This window comes from Carcharodon carcharias, chromosome 11 (genome assembly GCF_017639515.1).
Source record: "Carcharodon carcharias isolate sCarCar2 chromosome 11, sCarCar2.pri, whole genome shotgun sequence".
NCBI lineage: Eukaryota > Metazoa > Chordata > Chondrichthyes > Lamniformes > Lamnidae > Carcharodon > Carcharodon carcharias.
Window position 1 is genome coordinate 74,143,419 of NC_054477.1, and position 17,192 is coordinate 74,160,610.

The 17,192-nt window shown below is 41.0% G+C and overlaps 1 long non-coding RNA gene across 1 annotated transcript; it reads right to left on the reverse strand.

Moving 5' to 3' along the window:
- Positions 1 to 2,100: 2,100 nt before the first annotated feature.
- Positions 2,101 to 12,568, reverse strand: LOC121283947. Its single transcript, XR_005944400.1, has 3 exons — positions 12,477 to 12,568; positions 8,196 to 8,383; positions 2,101 to 2,184 (listed from the first exon to the last, which is right to left on the reverse strand). It is a non-coding gene; the product is annotated as an uncharacterized LOC121283947 (long non-coding RNA).
- Positions 12,569 to 17,192: the final 4,624 nt, after the last annotated feature.

The window sequence follows — 17,192 nt, forward strand, 5'->3', positions numbered from 1 at the left end:
GAAATGTGTTTGTACTCAAAAGAGTTACTTGTAGCTGACTTGCATTTGAGTTAAATGTGGATGTCAGAGGGCTCCTGCTGGCTTCCCTGCCACATGCACAGACATCTATGCACCCTGGCAGATTAAAATGGCTCATCATATCATTGGCATTTGAGGTGGAAGTGCTGTACTAGTACAGAAGGAAGTCTCCATCACCAATGGTTTAGGTGCATTGTTGAAGTAGGGAGTACAGGGAGTTTTACTACTAATTGCACTGAACCTTTTTGCTGACCATCAGTGGACTGAGAAAGTAGCTATGTTCCAGCACACTAACTGTACTTTAATCAGTAAAAAAAGTCACCAAAAATGTAATTAAAATGCAAAAAAAATTGGCTATTAATTCTGCTTGAGTCTATTGAGTCCACCATTTACTTCTTATATAGTGTATAGATTCCAGTGAAGAAGCATCGCCACAGTAATCTTATTAGAAGAACTCAGTTGAAATCTATAATGTGGCAACTTTCTATATTGAGAATTGAGATTCTTGTCTTTCATAGTACCTTGCTTGATCTCTTTCTAACTCAGATCCTGACCACTAAATTATATTTCCTCTGGATTAACAGCATCAAAACCAAAGCCATGCTATTAGACCCACAATCAGACATTTCACATCTTGGGCTGGATCTTCATCCTAGAGACAGGTAGCTGGAGTTGGGAGATTTCCTGGCTCGGTGCATCTGCCTCAGGAGAGAGTGCCTGTAAAGGTGGGATCTTCATTCTAGTGGGGGCAGTATTACCTAGAGTTGGGCCCACCGCTCCTGGAAACAATTGGAAGGCAGCCACAGGGGCTGTGGAACGCCAAAGCGGGCTGGCTAAAAGGCTCACCTCAGTGCTCTGTTTTCTTTGATAGCTGGCCCATTAGCCCTCAGTTCCCCTCACCCCAACTTATACCAGGTGAATGGACATGGAAGTGCTTGCTATAGGTTGACATGAAGGTAATGAGGCACTGTTGAGGGTGGATGGAGGAGTATGAGTTAGCATGGAGGGTATGAGGGACTTTTGGGATAGGTGAAGTGGCACAGATTGGCAAGAGAACTTACCTTTCAAAAGGAGCCCTCATCCAGACTATGATTCACAACACCTGCGAGGGGCTGTTAAACACGAATCCTTGAAAAGTTGGCCCAACACCCATGAAAATTGTGGCAGACTAGGAGAAGCCTAACCCTGCAATAGAACCAGCAGGGTCAGGAGTTCAGGGTGCAGTCTTGTGATCTACACCAGCATGCTCACTTAACCTATGCTGACGAAAACTGGGGGCACCAGAAATGGGGCCGGGAATCCCGGAATCTGGTCCTGCCTGCCATTTTTAAAGGTCTGCGGAGTCTCCACGATTCTGCAAAAATCCTGCCCTTTAGCTCTGATTTAGCCTGTTCTTCAGTTGCTTGCTCCATGGTGAACCTTATGATGCATTCCAGAGTTGTGTTTGATTTTGAACTGAGTTTCATGCCATTTATCCTATCCCTCAACAAGGCTACCTATGTTCATTTCTGCTACTTCACTCATCTGCATCCATACCTCATCCCCAATGGCTCTGAAACCTTCAGACATGCTTTTGTCACCTCCAAGTTGATTTCTCCAATACTATCCTTAATGGTCCCCTTAATTCCATCTATATAAACTCCCAATTCACCTCAAACTACCTACATGTTATCACATACTAGTTCCTGCTCAGTTATTTCCACACCTTCAAAAAGCCACTTCAAACCCCATCTCTTTGACTATGTTTTAGGTCACCTCTCCTAGCTGTTTTGGAAATCTCTGCTAATCATCCATTTCTTCATCTGCATTTTGTGAGACATTTTAAGATTATTCATTGCATCAGAAATTTACTACAGATGACTATTTTCTCATTTCATGTGTTATAATGGAAAAAAATATTAATTTTAACAAACTCTAGGTGAAATAATGAATTTAGTTCAATTGGAACTTATTGGGACAGATTCTTTTTAATGTTAGCACTGAGGAAGTATTGTGAACCAAAGCTTTACTCTTATTCTGAAAGTTAACGTTTTAAATAGCAGCAGAAATAATAGTCTTTAGGAAGCTTACTGTTTTGCTTACCTTGAATTCTTCCCAGAAAACAAATGAATGTTATCAGTGTCAAATACTTCACATCCATTACTACATTCTGGTTAGGTTTCACCACTGTAATGACATTTTATTAATGTTAGGAAAACTCTGTTTCTTAAAAACAAAAATAATGACATCTAGAACTCTTATTTATATATACATAACTACATAAACTTTACATTTGGCCATTTGGTCCAATTTGTCCATGACAGTGTTATACTTCTCATGAGTTTCCACCAACTAAGAGCTAACTTTATCAGCATATCTGTCTATTCCTTTCTCCCTCATTTCATCACCTAGCTTCTCCTTAAATACATCAGTGCTATTCGCCTCACCTACTCAATGTATCCTCATTCTAATCAATCTCTGAGTAAAAAGTTTTCTCCTGAATTCATTATTGGATTTATTTGTGGTTATTTATTATTTATGACCCGAATTTTGGACTCCCACACATGGAAATGTTTTCTCTTTGTCTACCCTATCAATCCCGTTCTTAATTTTAAAGGCCTCCGATATCACCTTTGTAGATCTATCTTGCACCTTCTCTAATTCATTTTTGTAATGTGTGTGTGGACCCGAAAGACCTGGGTACAGTCCTTAATGAATACTTTGCGTCGGTCTTCACAATGGAAAAGGACAATGCAGATATAGACATCAGGGTGGGGGACTGTGAAATATTAGAGGAAATTAACATAGAGAGAGGAGGACGTACTAATGGTTTAGCGGCCTTAAAAGTGGATAAATCCGCAGGCCCGGATGAGATACATCCTAGGCTGTTGAGGGAGGCAAGGGAAGAGATATCAAGGGCCCTGGCAGGTGAGGTGCCAGAGGACTGGAGGACTGCTAACGTTGTCCCATTATTAAAAAAAGGAGGAAGGGATAGGTTAATACAGGCCAGTCAGTCTAACCTTGGTGGTGGGGAAGTTACTAGAAAGAATTCTGAGAGACAGAATATATCTGCACTTGGAGAGACATGGGTTAATCAGGGATAGTCAATATGGAATTGTTAAGGGAAGGTGGCGCTTGACAAAATTAATTGAACTTTTTGAGGAGGTAACCAGGAGTGTTGATGAGGGTAATGCATTTGATGTGATCTACATGGATTTTAGCAAGGCTATTGATAATGTCCCTCATGGCAGACTGGTCAAGAAAGTAAGAGCCCATGGGATCCAAGGCAAAAAGGCACATTGGATCCAAAATTGGCTGAGAGGCAGGAAGCAGAGGATAATGGTAGAGGGATGTTTCTATGACTGGAAGCCTGTTTCCAGTGGGGTTCCACAGGGCTCAGTGCTGGGGCCCTTGCAGTTTATGGTGTACATAAATGGTTTGGACTTAAGGGTAAAGCGTATGATCAAGAAGTTTGTTGATGACACAAAAAATTGATAAGGTGGTACATAGTGAGGAGGATAGTCATAAACTGCAGGAGGATATCAATGGACTGGTCAGGTGGGCACAGCAGTGGGAAATGGAATTCAACTAGGAAAAGTGTGAGGTAATGCACTTGGGGAGGGCTAACAAGGCTGGGGAGGGCTAACAAGGCTAGGAATTGAACTATGAACAGTAGGACCCTGGAAAGTACTGAAAATCAGAGGGACCTTGGTGTGCATATCCACAGATCCCTAAAGATAGCAAGTCAGGTAGATAAGGCGGTCAAGAAGGCATATGGGATATTTGCCTTTATTAGCTGAGGCATAGAATACAAGAGCTGGAAGGTTATGCTGGAACTGTATAAAACACTAGTTTGACCAAAACAGGAGTACTGCATGCAGTTCTGGTCACCACATTATAGGAAGGATGTGAATGTAATGGAGAGGGTGCAAAGGAGATTTACCAGGATGCTGCCTGGGCTGAAGGGTCTGAGCTATGAGGAAAGATTGGATAGACTGGGGCTGTTTTTCTTGGAGCAGCAAAGGTTGAGAAGGGACCTGATAGAGGCATATAAGATTATGAGGGGCATAGATATGGTGGATAGGAAGGCACTTTTTCCATTAGTAGAGGGGTCAATAACCAAGAGACATAGATTTAAGGTAAAAGGTAGAAGGCTAAGAGGTAGTTGAGGAGAAATTTTTTCACCCAGTGGGGGGTGAGAGTCTGGAACCCACTACCTGAAAGGGTGGTTGAGTCAGAAACTCTCGTAACGTTTAAGAAGTATTTAGATATTAATTTGTGTTGCCATAGCCTCCAGGGCTGTGGGCCAAGTGTTGGAAAATGGGATTAGTGTAGTCAGATCTTTGTTGACTGGCATGGACATGATGGGTCGAATGGTCTCATTCTGTGCTGTAAACATCTATGAGTCTATGGAGACCTAGGGGGGAAATTTTAACAGTGGGTAGCAGGTGAGATTGGACACATTGGTGGGGGTTAGGATTAAAAGGATAGAAAATTGAAGTGTGTTGGGAAGCTGAATCTATCCTGCAATTTCCTCCATTACTCAAGCTGGTTAAATGGCAGGCAGCCATCCCACTTGCAGGAGATGGGGTGGCATTTTAACCATAGTAATGAAGCTTAAAGTCCTGTGGATTTAATCTGCTTTGCAGGTTTAACTATAGACAATTGGATTTCCTGGGCCTTGGGAGACATGACAGCTGCAGGAATCACATCCTCAGAGCCTAGGAAGAGCTTACTCCAAATCCAAGGCTCTGTCCCATCATCAGAACCACCCTCCCATCCGACCAACGAACCCCTGCACCCCGCTACAAACCCCCACTCCCTCCCCAGTGAGCAAAGAACTGACACCCTCACATTATCAGGCCCTGCATTTGGGATCATGGATTGAAACACCTCCCCCAAGCTTTGGGATCGTACCATTCTGCCCCTCCCCCACCCTCCACTATACCAGGATCAGACACTCAGGGGTCAAGGATTGAACCACCAAGGTCATAGTTGTCATACAATACGCTTTTTATCTCACCAGTCTGGTCTAATTTTGGGTTGATTCTTTACTTTATGTTTCATAGCCAATCTTTGCTCAACATAAATTTCCCTGACATTAACTTCACAGATACACTTAGGCCCCAATGTTGTCAAAATAAAGAAAATAAACTATGTCTATGTTTTCTTTACCATTTCCCCTTCCTATGAGCTTCTGTTTTTTATTCCTAAATTTGTCTCTGGCAGAATTAGCAAAGGTTGTCTTCTAGAAGACCCATGGACCTTCTGATCTGAAGCAAGTTCATTCATCTTCCAGTCTGATGTTAGGGACTGATTTAGCATTAAGTTATGTAACTATTTCCTTCAAAACAAAGCGTCTATGTAAGAAATTTATTGAATGAGATCAGCTAAGTGCCTGACAAAAAGCAACCAACAAGAACTAAGACACAGTTCTGACAGAATATGGAAGTTGATTTAAACATTCTAGATGCCTATTTCCATATAAAATTATTGTCTGCCAATGTAACCTAATAGCATTGGGACTGTAGACAAATTACTAGTGGAGGACATCCTTTTTTAAAGTTTCAAATAATAATTTTTAAGATATATGGATTGACTTTGATACAAATCCATCACTTCTTACTGACTTTGTGTGCATCAGAGTGTTAGGATAGGGCAAGTGGCTGCCATGCTCTACTGATGCCACCTGACAAGCCTGGAATCCTTCCATTTCTCACCCTCTTATTAGTCTGAAGAAAGATACATGATATTCCTAAAGGAAACCTATTATATTTCTTCTGAAGTGACTGTAAGAGGAGAAACTGCAGTATTACACTGAATAGTAGATGTCAAAGTAGTTGACCACAGGAAAGAAAAGCCCTCCAAAAGAGACTTGTCATTTTATATGGTAAAGGAGACAAAAATGAGTGAATAAGGCAAATGAGCCACCTGGGCTGGCCCAAATTGGACAGGCACTTCATGCAACTAATAGAAATGAAGGCGGAAAATGGCATGTGCAATTGGTCACAGATCTAGCATGAGGGATCTCTGCCTCAATTTCCAATTGGGTGCACCTGATTTATGTTTATTTTAATGAAACACTAGCTATAAATCAGCTGAACCCAATCAGAAATCATCTCCAGTACCTTTCAATTCTTTTGATCATTATCTTTCTCTTTCATTGATTCAGGGTTATATAATTCTGGTTCTGCCAGCTAGTGTCCATTTATCCGTTGCCGAGTGCAAAGTTGAACCCAGCTTCAGCAAACTGTGTGATTTATATGGAAGTTAAATAAAGGCATCGCTGATTGGTGTAAATATATGTGGTATTGTCAATAGCTGAATTTGGTGGGTCTCATGCTGTTAATTCAGTAGATGTACTCTTGACATTGTCTGCAATTTGAGGGTTTGAAACTGGTTTTCTGTAGGTTGTCAGGGAGATTGTAATCTGCAGATTACACAAGTAATTCTGCGTGTAGCTTTTAAGGGGGTCAAAATTGTTAGTCATCATAAAGGTGCATATGATGACTTTTACTAATTATTAATATGTTAACTAGCTAAAGAATAATATCATGTTCTAAGAACAGCTGTCCTACAGTTTCATTGTTTTAAATTGTAACGAGCATTGCAATCGATGCTGATGATTAGATGCTTTTAGAAAAATGCTTGCCCTGCCTTTCATCTCTAGTTTTTCTGACTGAAGCACTTAAATGATATTATGCAGCTATAATCTGTACTGTATGTGAATGCAGGTCGTGATGTATGAATATTGGAACCATCAATCTCTTTGTAAACCTTTAAGAAAACAGTAAGGTGTGCAGGTGTAGTCCTTTTACATATTTCTTGTGTTGTGACCGATGCTAATGGTCAGAGAGAACTAAAACTGATTTAGGATGTTAATAAAGGAAATATTAGAACTTATCTGATAACTCATGGAATGTATGGCTTTGATGGTGCTAGTTGAATAACTTACCTTACCCATGGTATTTAACATTCTCAGTTAGAAACAGATGTACAAAACTTCTTAACACATAACTTCAGAATCCACTTTAGCGAGAACAGGAAAAGTAGAAAGCTATGCACTGAATGCAATTTTAACACAATAACATGGTCATTGCTTTTTCAAAGCAAATTAAGCCAAATATGTCAGGGTAAGCAAAAATCCACTTCTATGCATTAGGTAAAGTTGCAGAAAATGAAGTGTGAAAAAGACCACAATGAAATTGTATGTGTTAATTCAGAAACTTTAGTAATGAAAACTTTGACTAGGTGTAATTAACTCTCCAGTTAACTAAATACTGTAAAATCAATGAAAACAGTCTATTAATGTTAGAAAATAATATTCCAATAATTATTTTGTTCTAAGACCTTCCATTCAAACTCATTCTTTAACAAGCCTAACAATCTGCAGATGTTTAAAACAAAGTGTCATCTCACTGAACCACAACTTCACACCGACATTTTCCAAATTTAACTTTGCCTCATACTATGAACCGAGATCTTTCACTTTGGGCTCTCAGTAATTTAAACAGCAATCGAATGGTGCTTGCATAAGATTTCTGCAGGTGTGATTTTACGTAGACACACAAAGCAAGTTTTCAACACCAATAGCATTTCTATAACCAGTGGTTTTACAGTTTCTCAACTGTATAGCAATAGAACAAACATCATATTACCCAATTCTTCATACCATCTTTAAAAGGAACTGAAATTAAAACACTGCCATCTGCAAATCAATTCTGCCATGTATTAACAGATGAATGGGTAGAATTTTACAGTCCTCTGTCAGCAGTTTTGCAGGCAGGGTGGTGGAGGCTGTAAAATTCCCTGGGTGGCTTTCTAGCCACCCTCCCACTGACCCCCGACCTGTCCCTAATTTTACATGGGGCGGGTGAGGCCTAGGGCAACCTGCCTGCCCTTGTCCCATTTGAGACCCTTAAGTGGCCAATTACTGCCCAGTCTCAATTTTGAGGTGGGTAGGAGAAGTTCATGGGCAGGGGGAAAGACTGGCAGGTGACCCTGCTTGGAACTGTGCTGGGAAAATGGGCTCCTTCCTCCATGGTCCCCTTGCTATATTGGGGCCTTCCTTCAAGGTCTGCCCCCCATGGTTGCTCTCCCTGCCCCCTGCCTGGTCTCTTTATCAAGACCCCCAAAGCCCTCTCTCCAACCCCTGTCTCACACATCCCCTGTCCACCATGAGACAACCCCGCACTTACCTGGCCTGGACTCTAGGACTTAGAACTGGGGACTGCTGTATTCATTGTGTCCACTGTTGCCATTAGCACTGCTGGGACTAGAGAGCTGCCGGCCAATCAGTCTTGCCTACTGTGATCAGTGAGAATACATTCTCCGCTGACTCTTCGGGTGGCGGGGTAGGAAGCCACGCCATCTGAAAATTCCTGCCCTACATTTTAGGGGATCAGATGGAAATTTTCAAACTTCTTCAACAGAAATACACATTTAAAAATAAAGAGAGGCTTCAGTTATAGAACACCTTTCACAAGCTCAGAACATCCCAAAGTGCTTTATAGCCAATGAAGCATTTTTGAAGTGTTGGCAATGTTATAATTAATGTAGGAAACCTTAATGTTGGTCTGATTCTCAAAATTGATACAAATAATTTCAACATATGTAACTTTGAATTAGGAGTAGGTCATTGGTCCTCTTGCGCTTGCTCTGCCAGTCAAAAACCCCTACTTTTGTATTCCGTTCTCCTTGCAAGAAATGACATCATTCCACTTGTCTCCCTAATCACTTGCTGTACCCGCATGCTAACTTTTTGCGATTTATGCGCCAGGACACCCAGATCCCCCCGTATCTCAGAATTCTGTAATCTCTCTATTTAGATAATATGCTGCTTTTCTATTCTTCCTGTCAAAGTGGGCAAGTTCACATTTTCCCACATTATACTCTATCTGCCAAATTTTTGCCGACTCACTTATCCTATCTTTCTCCCCTTACAGACCTCTTATGTCCTCTTTACAATTTACTTTCCTACTTACCTTTGTGTCATCAGCAAATTTAGCAACTAGACATTTGGCGCCTTCATCCAAAGCATTGATATGGATTGTGAATAGTTGAGGCCACAGCATTGATCGATTCGGAACTCCGCTTGTTACATCTTGCAAAGCTGAAAGTGACCCATTTATGCCTGCTCTCTATTTCCTGTTAGTTAACCAATCTTCTATCCAGGCTAATATGTTATCCCCTACACCATGAGCTATTAATTTATGGAGTAACCCTTGATGGCATCTTGTCAAATGCTTTCTGGAAATCTAAGTACACCACATTCACAGGTTCCCCTTTATCCACGTTGCTTGTTACATTCTTAAAGAGCTCTAATAAATCAGTCAAACATAATTTCCCTTTCACGAAACCATGTTGACTCGGTCTAATTGCATTGAGATTTTCTAAGTGCACAGCTATAACATCCTTAATAATAGATTCCAGCATTTTTCCTATGACAGATATTAAGCTAACTGGCCTGCTTACTGTCTGCCTCCTTTCTTGAATAATGGAGTTACCTTCACTATCTTCCAATCTGATGGGACCTTTCCCGAATCTAGAGAATTTTGGAAAATTAAAACCAATGCATCCACTATCTCAGCAACCACTTTTTTTAACACCCTAGGATGAAGTCCATCAGGACCTGGGAACTTGTTAGATTTTAGTGCTAAATTTTCTCAGGACCCTTTCTCTGGTGATTGTAATTGATTTAAGTTCCTCTCTCCTTTCACTTCGCAATTCACAATTATTTCTGGGCTGTTACTTGTATCCTCTACAGTGAAGAAGGATCCAAAATATCTGTTCAATGCATCTGCCATTTCCTTATCTTCCATTATTAATTCCTGGATTCACTCCATAGAGGAGCAACACTCACTTTACTTACTCTTTTCCTTTTTAAATACTTGTAGAACTCTTATGATCCAGTTTTTATAATTACTAGCTAGCTTCCTGTCATACTCTAATTTCTTTATCCTTATTATTTTGAGTCATTCTTTGTTTTTTTCATATTCTGTCCAATCTTCTGATCTGCAGCTAATCTTCACACTAATCTGCACACTTCTTCTTCATGATAATTTGCACGCTTTTTCTTTCAATTTTAAATTACCTTTAACTTCCTTGGATAGCCACAGCTGGGACATCCTTCCCCTAGAGTCTTTCTTTCTCACTGGACTGTATCTTTGCCGAGGGTTATGAAATATCTCCAAAAATGTCTGTGCTGCATCTCCACTAACCTATCTCTTAATCTAATTTCCCAGCTCACTTTAACCAGCTCTGTTTTCGTACCTTCAACTGCCCTTATATAAGCTTAAATCTCTAGTCTTCAACCCACTTTTCTCTCCCTCAACCTGATTATGAAATGTTATGATTGCTGCAACTTTTGGGCTCCTGTACAATGAGATTAATTTATCCTGTCTCATTGCACATTACCAAATCTGGAATAGGCTGCTCTCTGGTTGGCTGTCAAATGTGTTGCTCTAACAAACCATCCCAAAAACACATATGAGCTAATCTTCCAGGCTACCCTTGCCAATCTGATTCATCCAATCTATATGTCGGTTAAAATTGCCCATGATTATCGCCGTACTTTTATCACAAGACCCCATTATTTCTTCCTGTCTTCTACTGTAACTACTGTAAGGGAGCCTGTAAACTACTCCCATAAATGACTTCTTATCTTTACTATTTTTTATCTTTACCCAAACTGATTCTACATCTTGATCATCAGAACCAAGGTCATTCCTATCTAATCTACTAATACTAACCTTAATAAACAGCGCTACCCCTCCACCTTTCCCTAGCTTCCTGCCCTTCCCAAATGTCATCTACCCTTGAATATTTAGTTCCTAGCCATTGTCATCTTGCAGCCATGTCTCTGTAATGGCTATCAGATCATACATATTTATTTCTATTTGCGATCTCAATTCATCCATCTTGTTATGAATGCTACAAGCATTTAGACACAAAGCCTTTAGTTCTGTTGTTTTCCTATTTGTGCAACCTCTAGCCTCATCTGTTGGCACATTCTTAAGTTTGTACACTTTGCCCTTCCTATCACACTCTGACTATCATTTCCCAAATTGCTATATTGCCTTTTCTTCTCTAACTTATATCTTCCACACTTGATCCTTCACCCCCACTAATTAGTTTAAAGTCCTCTCCACTGCCCTAGTTATGCAACTTGCAAGAACACTGGTTCCAGCATGATTCAGGTGAAAGCCGTCCCAGTGATACAGTTCCCACTTGCCCCAGTATTGGTACCAGTGTCCCATGAATTGAAATTCATTTCTCCCACACCAAACTTTGAGCCACGCATTTAACTCTCTAATTTTATTCAGCCTATGCCAATGTGCTTGTGACTCAGTTTATAATCTAGAGATTTTTACCTTTAAGGTTCTACTTTTTAATTTAGCCCCTAGCTGCTCATACTCCTGGAACAGGACCTTTTTCCTAGTCCTACCTATGTCACCGTGGACCATGACCCTTCGATACTCCCATTCCCACTAGAAGTTCCTCTCCAGCCCAAAGCAGATGTCCCAAGCCCTGGCACCAGGCAGGTAACACAGCCTTCTGGGCTCTCACTCTGGGCTGCAGAGAACTATGATCATCCCTCTGACTATGCTATCCCTATACTATCATTACATTCCGAATAATTAGTCCTGCTTGAATGGCTTTCTGTACCATGGTGCTAAGGTCAGTTCACTCATCCACCCAGCCAGCCCTGCTTTCATCCATGCAGGCTGCAAGCACCTTCAACATGAAAATATAATATTCTTCATTTATATTTCTGACATCTTTATGACATTGGATAGAAACCCAGTCCAACAAATTTTGTTCTTTAAATTTGAGACAAAAGTGTTTTAAAAATAGGACTTGGGGTGAAAATACATCAGAATTCCGCAGGCATTACACAGACTTCAAAATACTGCTTTCTCTTTCTCTTTTTCCAAAACACAGAGCACAGAAAGAAGGTATTCAGTCCATCACAATTCTTAATAAAATATATTTTCCTGCTTAAAAATGATCCAAATCTACTGCAACTTCTGCTGGAGCTGGAAGTGATAAAGGAAATACAATGCCATTTTCATAAGTATTCTGAAAATCCAGACTTACATGTTATGTAACAGACAAACCAAAATATAGCAGCAAATTTTATAAACAAATCACAAGACAATTTTTTTTAAAAATAATCCATTCACTAAAAAGAATACTCCATATGAATGATGCTTCAACACAATCAAAATAAATGTTATCATCTGAAATATTTTCATACAAAATAGGCATTCCATATTTTCAGTGCATATCAAAGTAATACAAACTTCTAAGCTTTTATTTTTTTTAAATTGTGAAGAAAGAAAATGTACATACAATCTGAAGTCAACATGGTACATTTTAGTCACACTCTAGAAATAATTAGTTTGTTTTCAGCATATAGGAATCAAACGCTTAAACAAAACCATTCAAGGGAACACATTCCAAATACATGATGTTACCTTGCTTATGAGTGCAAGGACATTGATGATAATGCCCATCATGTACAACAGTGATGACTGGAGATGAATCAAGGTCAAGAGCTTTTACTAATTCTCTCTTGCATAATTATTGAGCACTGAAACCAAATTCTGGTGACCCTACCATTACTCAGCTGAGATCACCTAATTCAAGACAGATGTGGAATTGGCATGGAATCTTCTTGGCTCTTTTATGCATTGGCCGATTATAGCTTAGCTACTGAGTATCTAAATTCAGGGCAGCCACGGTTTGATCTCTTTCAAAGTGGCCTCAGAGACCCCCCCTCCCCACCCCCCAATTCTCCTCCCGACTAAGGAAGTTAGAGACAGATTGAATTTTAACGTTATAAAACCAAAAAACTGCGGATGCTGGAAATCCAAAACAAAAACAAAAACAGAATTACCTGGAAAAACTCAGCAGGTCTGGCAGCATCGGCGGAGAAGAAAAGAGTTGACGTTTCGAGTCCTCATGACCCTTCGAAGAGTTCTGTCGAAGGGTCATGAGGACTCGAAACGTCAACTCTTTTCTTCTCCGCCGATGCTGCCAGACCTGCTGAGTTTTTCCAGGTAATTCTGTTTTTGTTTTTGTTTTGAATTTTAACGTTGTCGGTGCTCAAAGTACTACGCTGGAGCTTTTGGCAGCTCCAGTGAGTGCTGTGGTGCCAATGGGTTTAACTGCTGGATTCCAAGCTCTTGCAGAGCCAAGAGTTGCATGGTCAGATCTACCGGGGGAAAGGTTATTCTTGAATTTAAAATTTTCTGACAATTATTTTACAAAATGTATCGACAGAAACCATCGCAGTAACACTGCTTTGGAAATAGAAATAAGACTTCACTCCTGGGCAAAGCGTCCTGCCATCCCCAGAAGGGTTTCCGATTCCTCATCGACTGTAACTTAGCCACAGACCTGTACTTTTCGGAATGACTTACCAGACATCAGAACAGCAATGGGCAAGAGTGCGTGAGCCGAAGTGAGCAAGGGAAGGGTTTTTTTCCTAGGGGGGTTAGCGGGTGACGATCATTAGCCGGTTACTGTAAAAGGAAAATCTTAATGGCGTTTATTGCCGGATGTCTATTGATCCCACAAGGCTGCAGCTTCGGTAATAAATCAGCATTTCTGAAGACCGCGATCACAGACACTGCTATACGTCACAAGACTTGCAGTATTTTGTCACTCGGGTTCAGGTGTTTCACTATAGTGACTTTTCAGATTGGAAGTGAGAATTGGGATCTCCTTTTCATTACTTATATTATCCATCAGTCTACAGATAGAACGGCACTCGCCGACAGAGGTAACCTTATCTAAAGGTTAGCTTTCATTGTTACAACCAAGCCCCTTTGCAACCTCACACCATGGTCCTGATCAGACAACGATTCTCTTTAATGATTTTCAGTCATTTTGCTTTGTAGAACCCGTTCGTAGCCCTGACAAATTTACCTCATCCTGTTTTGTTTTTTTATAAACACTCCTAGCAGCTATCTTTCGCGTATTTGAAATCTCACTTGTCACTGTTTCCACCAAGTCAACACCATCCCACCCCCTGTAACACCGTCCCCAATTCCCCCAGCACTGACGTTGAATATAACACCTTCCCATCAGTACAAACTTCAAAATCCCCTTCATTATTTTCATATTGCTAACAGATCGTTTCCATTACTCCCAGGCCCAAAGACATCCTGTCAATATACCCCAAAACTAAAAAAACGCTGCTGCTCCCAAACCCCACCATCCTCCTCACTGTACTCTCGGATCCCTGGTCTGCCCTGCTACATGCTTCCAACCTACCTAAAACATTGGACATCTTCCTATGTACCTTGGAAGTTTTTTTAAAAAGGCCTGTCATATAAGTGAGTGCATCACTAAGCAAACATAATAAAGCCAATGATTTACAATTTCCATGGAAATATAGACTTTTTCTTCTGCAGTTCTCTGCTTGAAGGCAGGTCCAGCTCACTGGGCCACAATCTCCTCCATAGGCAGGGCAAGGCAGCAGGTCCCAAATCCACCCTAGCCAGAATGGGGATTGAACCCCATGCCGTTGGCACCAACTGATCCACACCGGCTATCCAGCCAACTGGTCCCCCACAGAGTCTGAGTTTGATATGGCAACATGCACTTTTGTATGCATGTCGTAGGCCAGAGTTACGAATAGTGATGGTAGGGGCTGCAATTTTCTTTCCAACACATGGCTGATTAAGAATATCTCCTGCTGTCACCGCCTGCCATTGGCATATGTTGGCAGGATTTTCAGATTGATATTCAACCTGTTTGGCCATGTTATAAATGCACCTGCCTTGCCTATCAAGTCCTAGACTTGGGCTTGAACACAGAGGTCCTGACTCAGAGGCAGGGATGCTATCAACTGCACCATAACACCTCTGGCAAATATGGACACGATTGAATAATTTACCAAGGCACATTGGATTGACAGAGAAATTTAAAGGACTAAAATTCAATACATTTCCAGGTCCAGATGCCCTGGTTTTAAAAGTGGTAGCTGAAGAGATAGTGGATGCGCTAGTTACGATTTTCCAAAATTCACTAGATTCCAGAATGATCCCAGCAGATTGGCAGTTAGCAGATGTAACTCTGCTATTCAAGAAATAAGGGAGAGACAAAACAGGGAACTACAGGCCAGTAAGCTTGACATCAGGAAAATGCTAGAATCCCTTACTAAGGGAATCTTCACAAACTTAGAAAATCATTGTATGATCAGACATAGTCAATATGGTTTTATGAAAGGGGAATTGTGTTTGACACATTTGTTAGAGGATGTAATTTTGAGGATGTAACTAGTAGGGTGGATAAATGGGAACCAGTAAATATAGTATACTTGATTTTCCAAAAGTCATTCAATAAGGTGCCACACAAAGGTTAATACACAAGATAAGGTCTCATGCATTTGGGGTAATATATTAGCATAAATAGAGGTTTGCTTAACAGACAGGATGTGGAGAGTAGGGATAACTGGGGCATTTTCAAGTTGACAGACTATGACTAGTGAAGTGCCACAAGGGTCAGTGCTGGGGCCTCAGCTATTCGCAGCCTATATTAATGACTTAGGCAAAGAGACTGAGAGTAATGTATCCAAGTTTGCTGACCATACAAAGCTAGCAGGAATGTTAACTGTGAGGAGGGCACAAAGAGGCTGCAGGGATATAGACGGGTAGGCAACAAGTTGGCAGATGGAGTATAATGTGGGGGAGTGTGAGGTCATTCACTTCAGTAGTAAGAAAAGAAAAGCAGAATATTTTTTTAAAAGGCATGAAACTTGTAAATGTTGATGAATTGAATGTACCTGTACAAGGAGCAAAGTTAATATGCAGGTCCAGCAAACATTCAGGAAGGCAACTGGCATGTTGGCCTTCAGTGTAAGGGCTTTGAAGTACAAGAATAAATAAGTCTGCTTCAATTATACAGGTGAAGATGCAGAAAATTTGGATTTATTTTAAAGTGCCAGCCAGGACCAACAGCTAGGGTGCCAAAGCATACATAGACAATTGCAGCCTTACATGAAAGCTAAAACCTTGTACAAAGGGATCAGCTGTAAATTTGCTATTAGGAAATGGGAGATACACACATGGGCAGGGACTCAGGATGACTCGATCAAGAAATGGGGAAGGCCTCGATACCTGATAGCCTCGAACCACATCCAGTCAGCCCCTGAAAACCTTTTGAATAGAACAAACATACATTCTTTGCTGCCTCCAAAAGGACAACACCCAGTCTCTGCACTGCAATTACTGTACAGGAACACAATTTTCAGTCCACCGGGGGGTCATTGTGCTGTGGCCTTTGTCTAACTAATACCAATAAGTTGTAACTGATAGCAAAAAAATATATAAACTGTGCTCATTTGAACCTCGGTGGAGAAGCACTTGGATTGCCCAGTGTTTGCTCCCCGCATGCGTAATAAAGGAACCACTTGAATATTGTATCTGGACTCCGTGTTGAAATTTTGTACCAGAGTATTCCTCGGACCTTTCAATTGGTGCTGCGAGCAAGGTACAAAGGACGCAGGACACCGATGGGGAAACAGGACGAGTCACAGTGTGAGTACATTTTTATTCATACTAAATCCGACTCCGGCCGGACCCAGGAAGTGTTAGGCTCCAGGCAATAGTTCAATGGGTGTTAAGGGTGGAGTAGAAACGGTTGTATTAAAGATTGTTATAATTACATCCAGTATTAGTCACAAGTAACGAGTTCAGTCAGAAAGGACCCAGGTAAGAACTGTACCACTGACGACAACTATACCCCGATCATCTTACCCAGAGATGGCCAGTAGCGACAAACTCAAGTGGGGACCAGAGGGTTCCCTGACACAGCATTTAACTGACAAAATAAGAAATCGATAGGCAAAACGATAAAGAACAATTCGATAAAAACAAAAAACTGAGGATGCTGGAATCCAAAACAAAAACAGAATTACCTGGAAAAACTCAGCAGGTCTGGCAGCATCAGCGGAGAAGAAAAGAGTTGACGTTTCGAGTCCTCATGACCCTTCAACAGAACTAGGTGAATCCAAGGAAGGGGTGAAATATAAGCTGGTTTAAGGGGTGGGGGGGGGGGGGAGGAGGAGAAGTGGAGGGGGCTGGTGTTGTCGTAGGGACAAGCAAGCAGTGATAGAAGCAGATCATCAAAAGGTGTCACAGACAAAAGAACAAAAGAACACATAAGTGTTGAAGTTGGTGAAC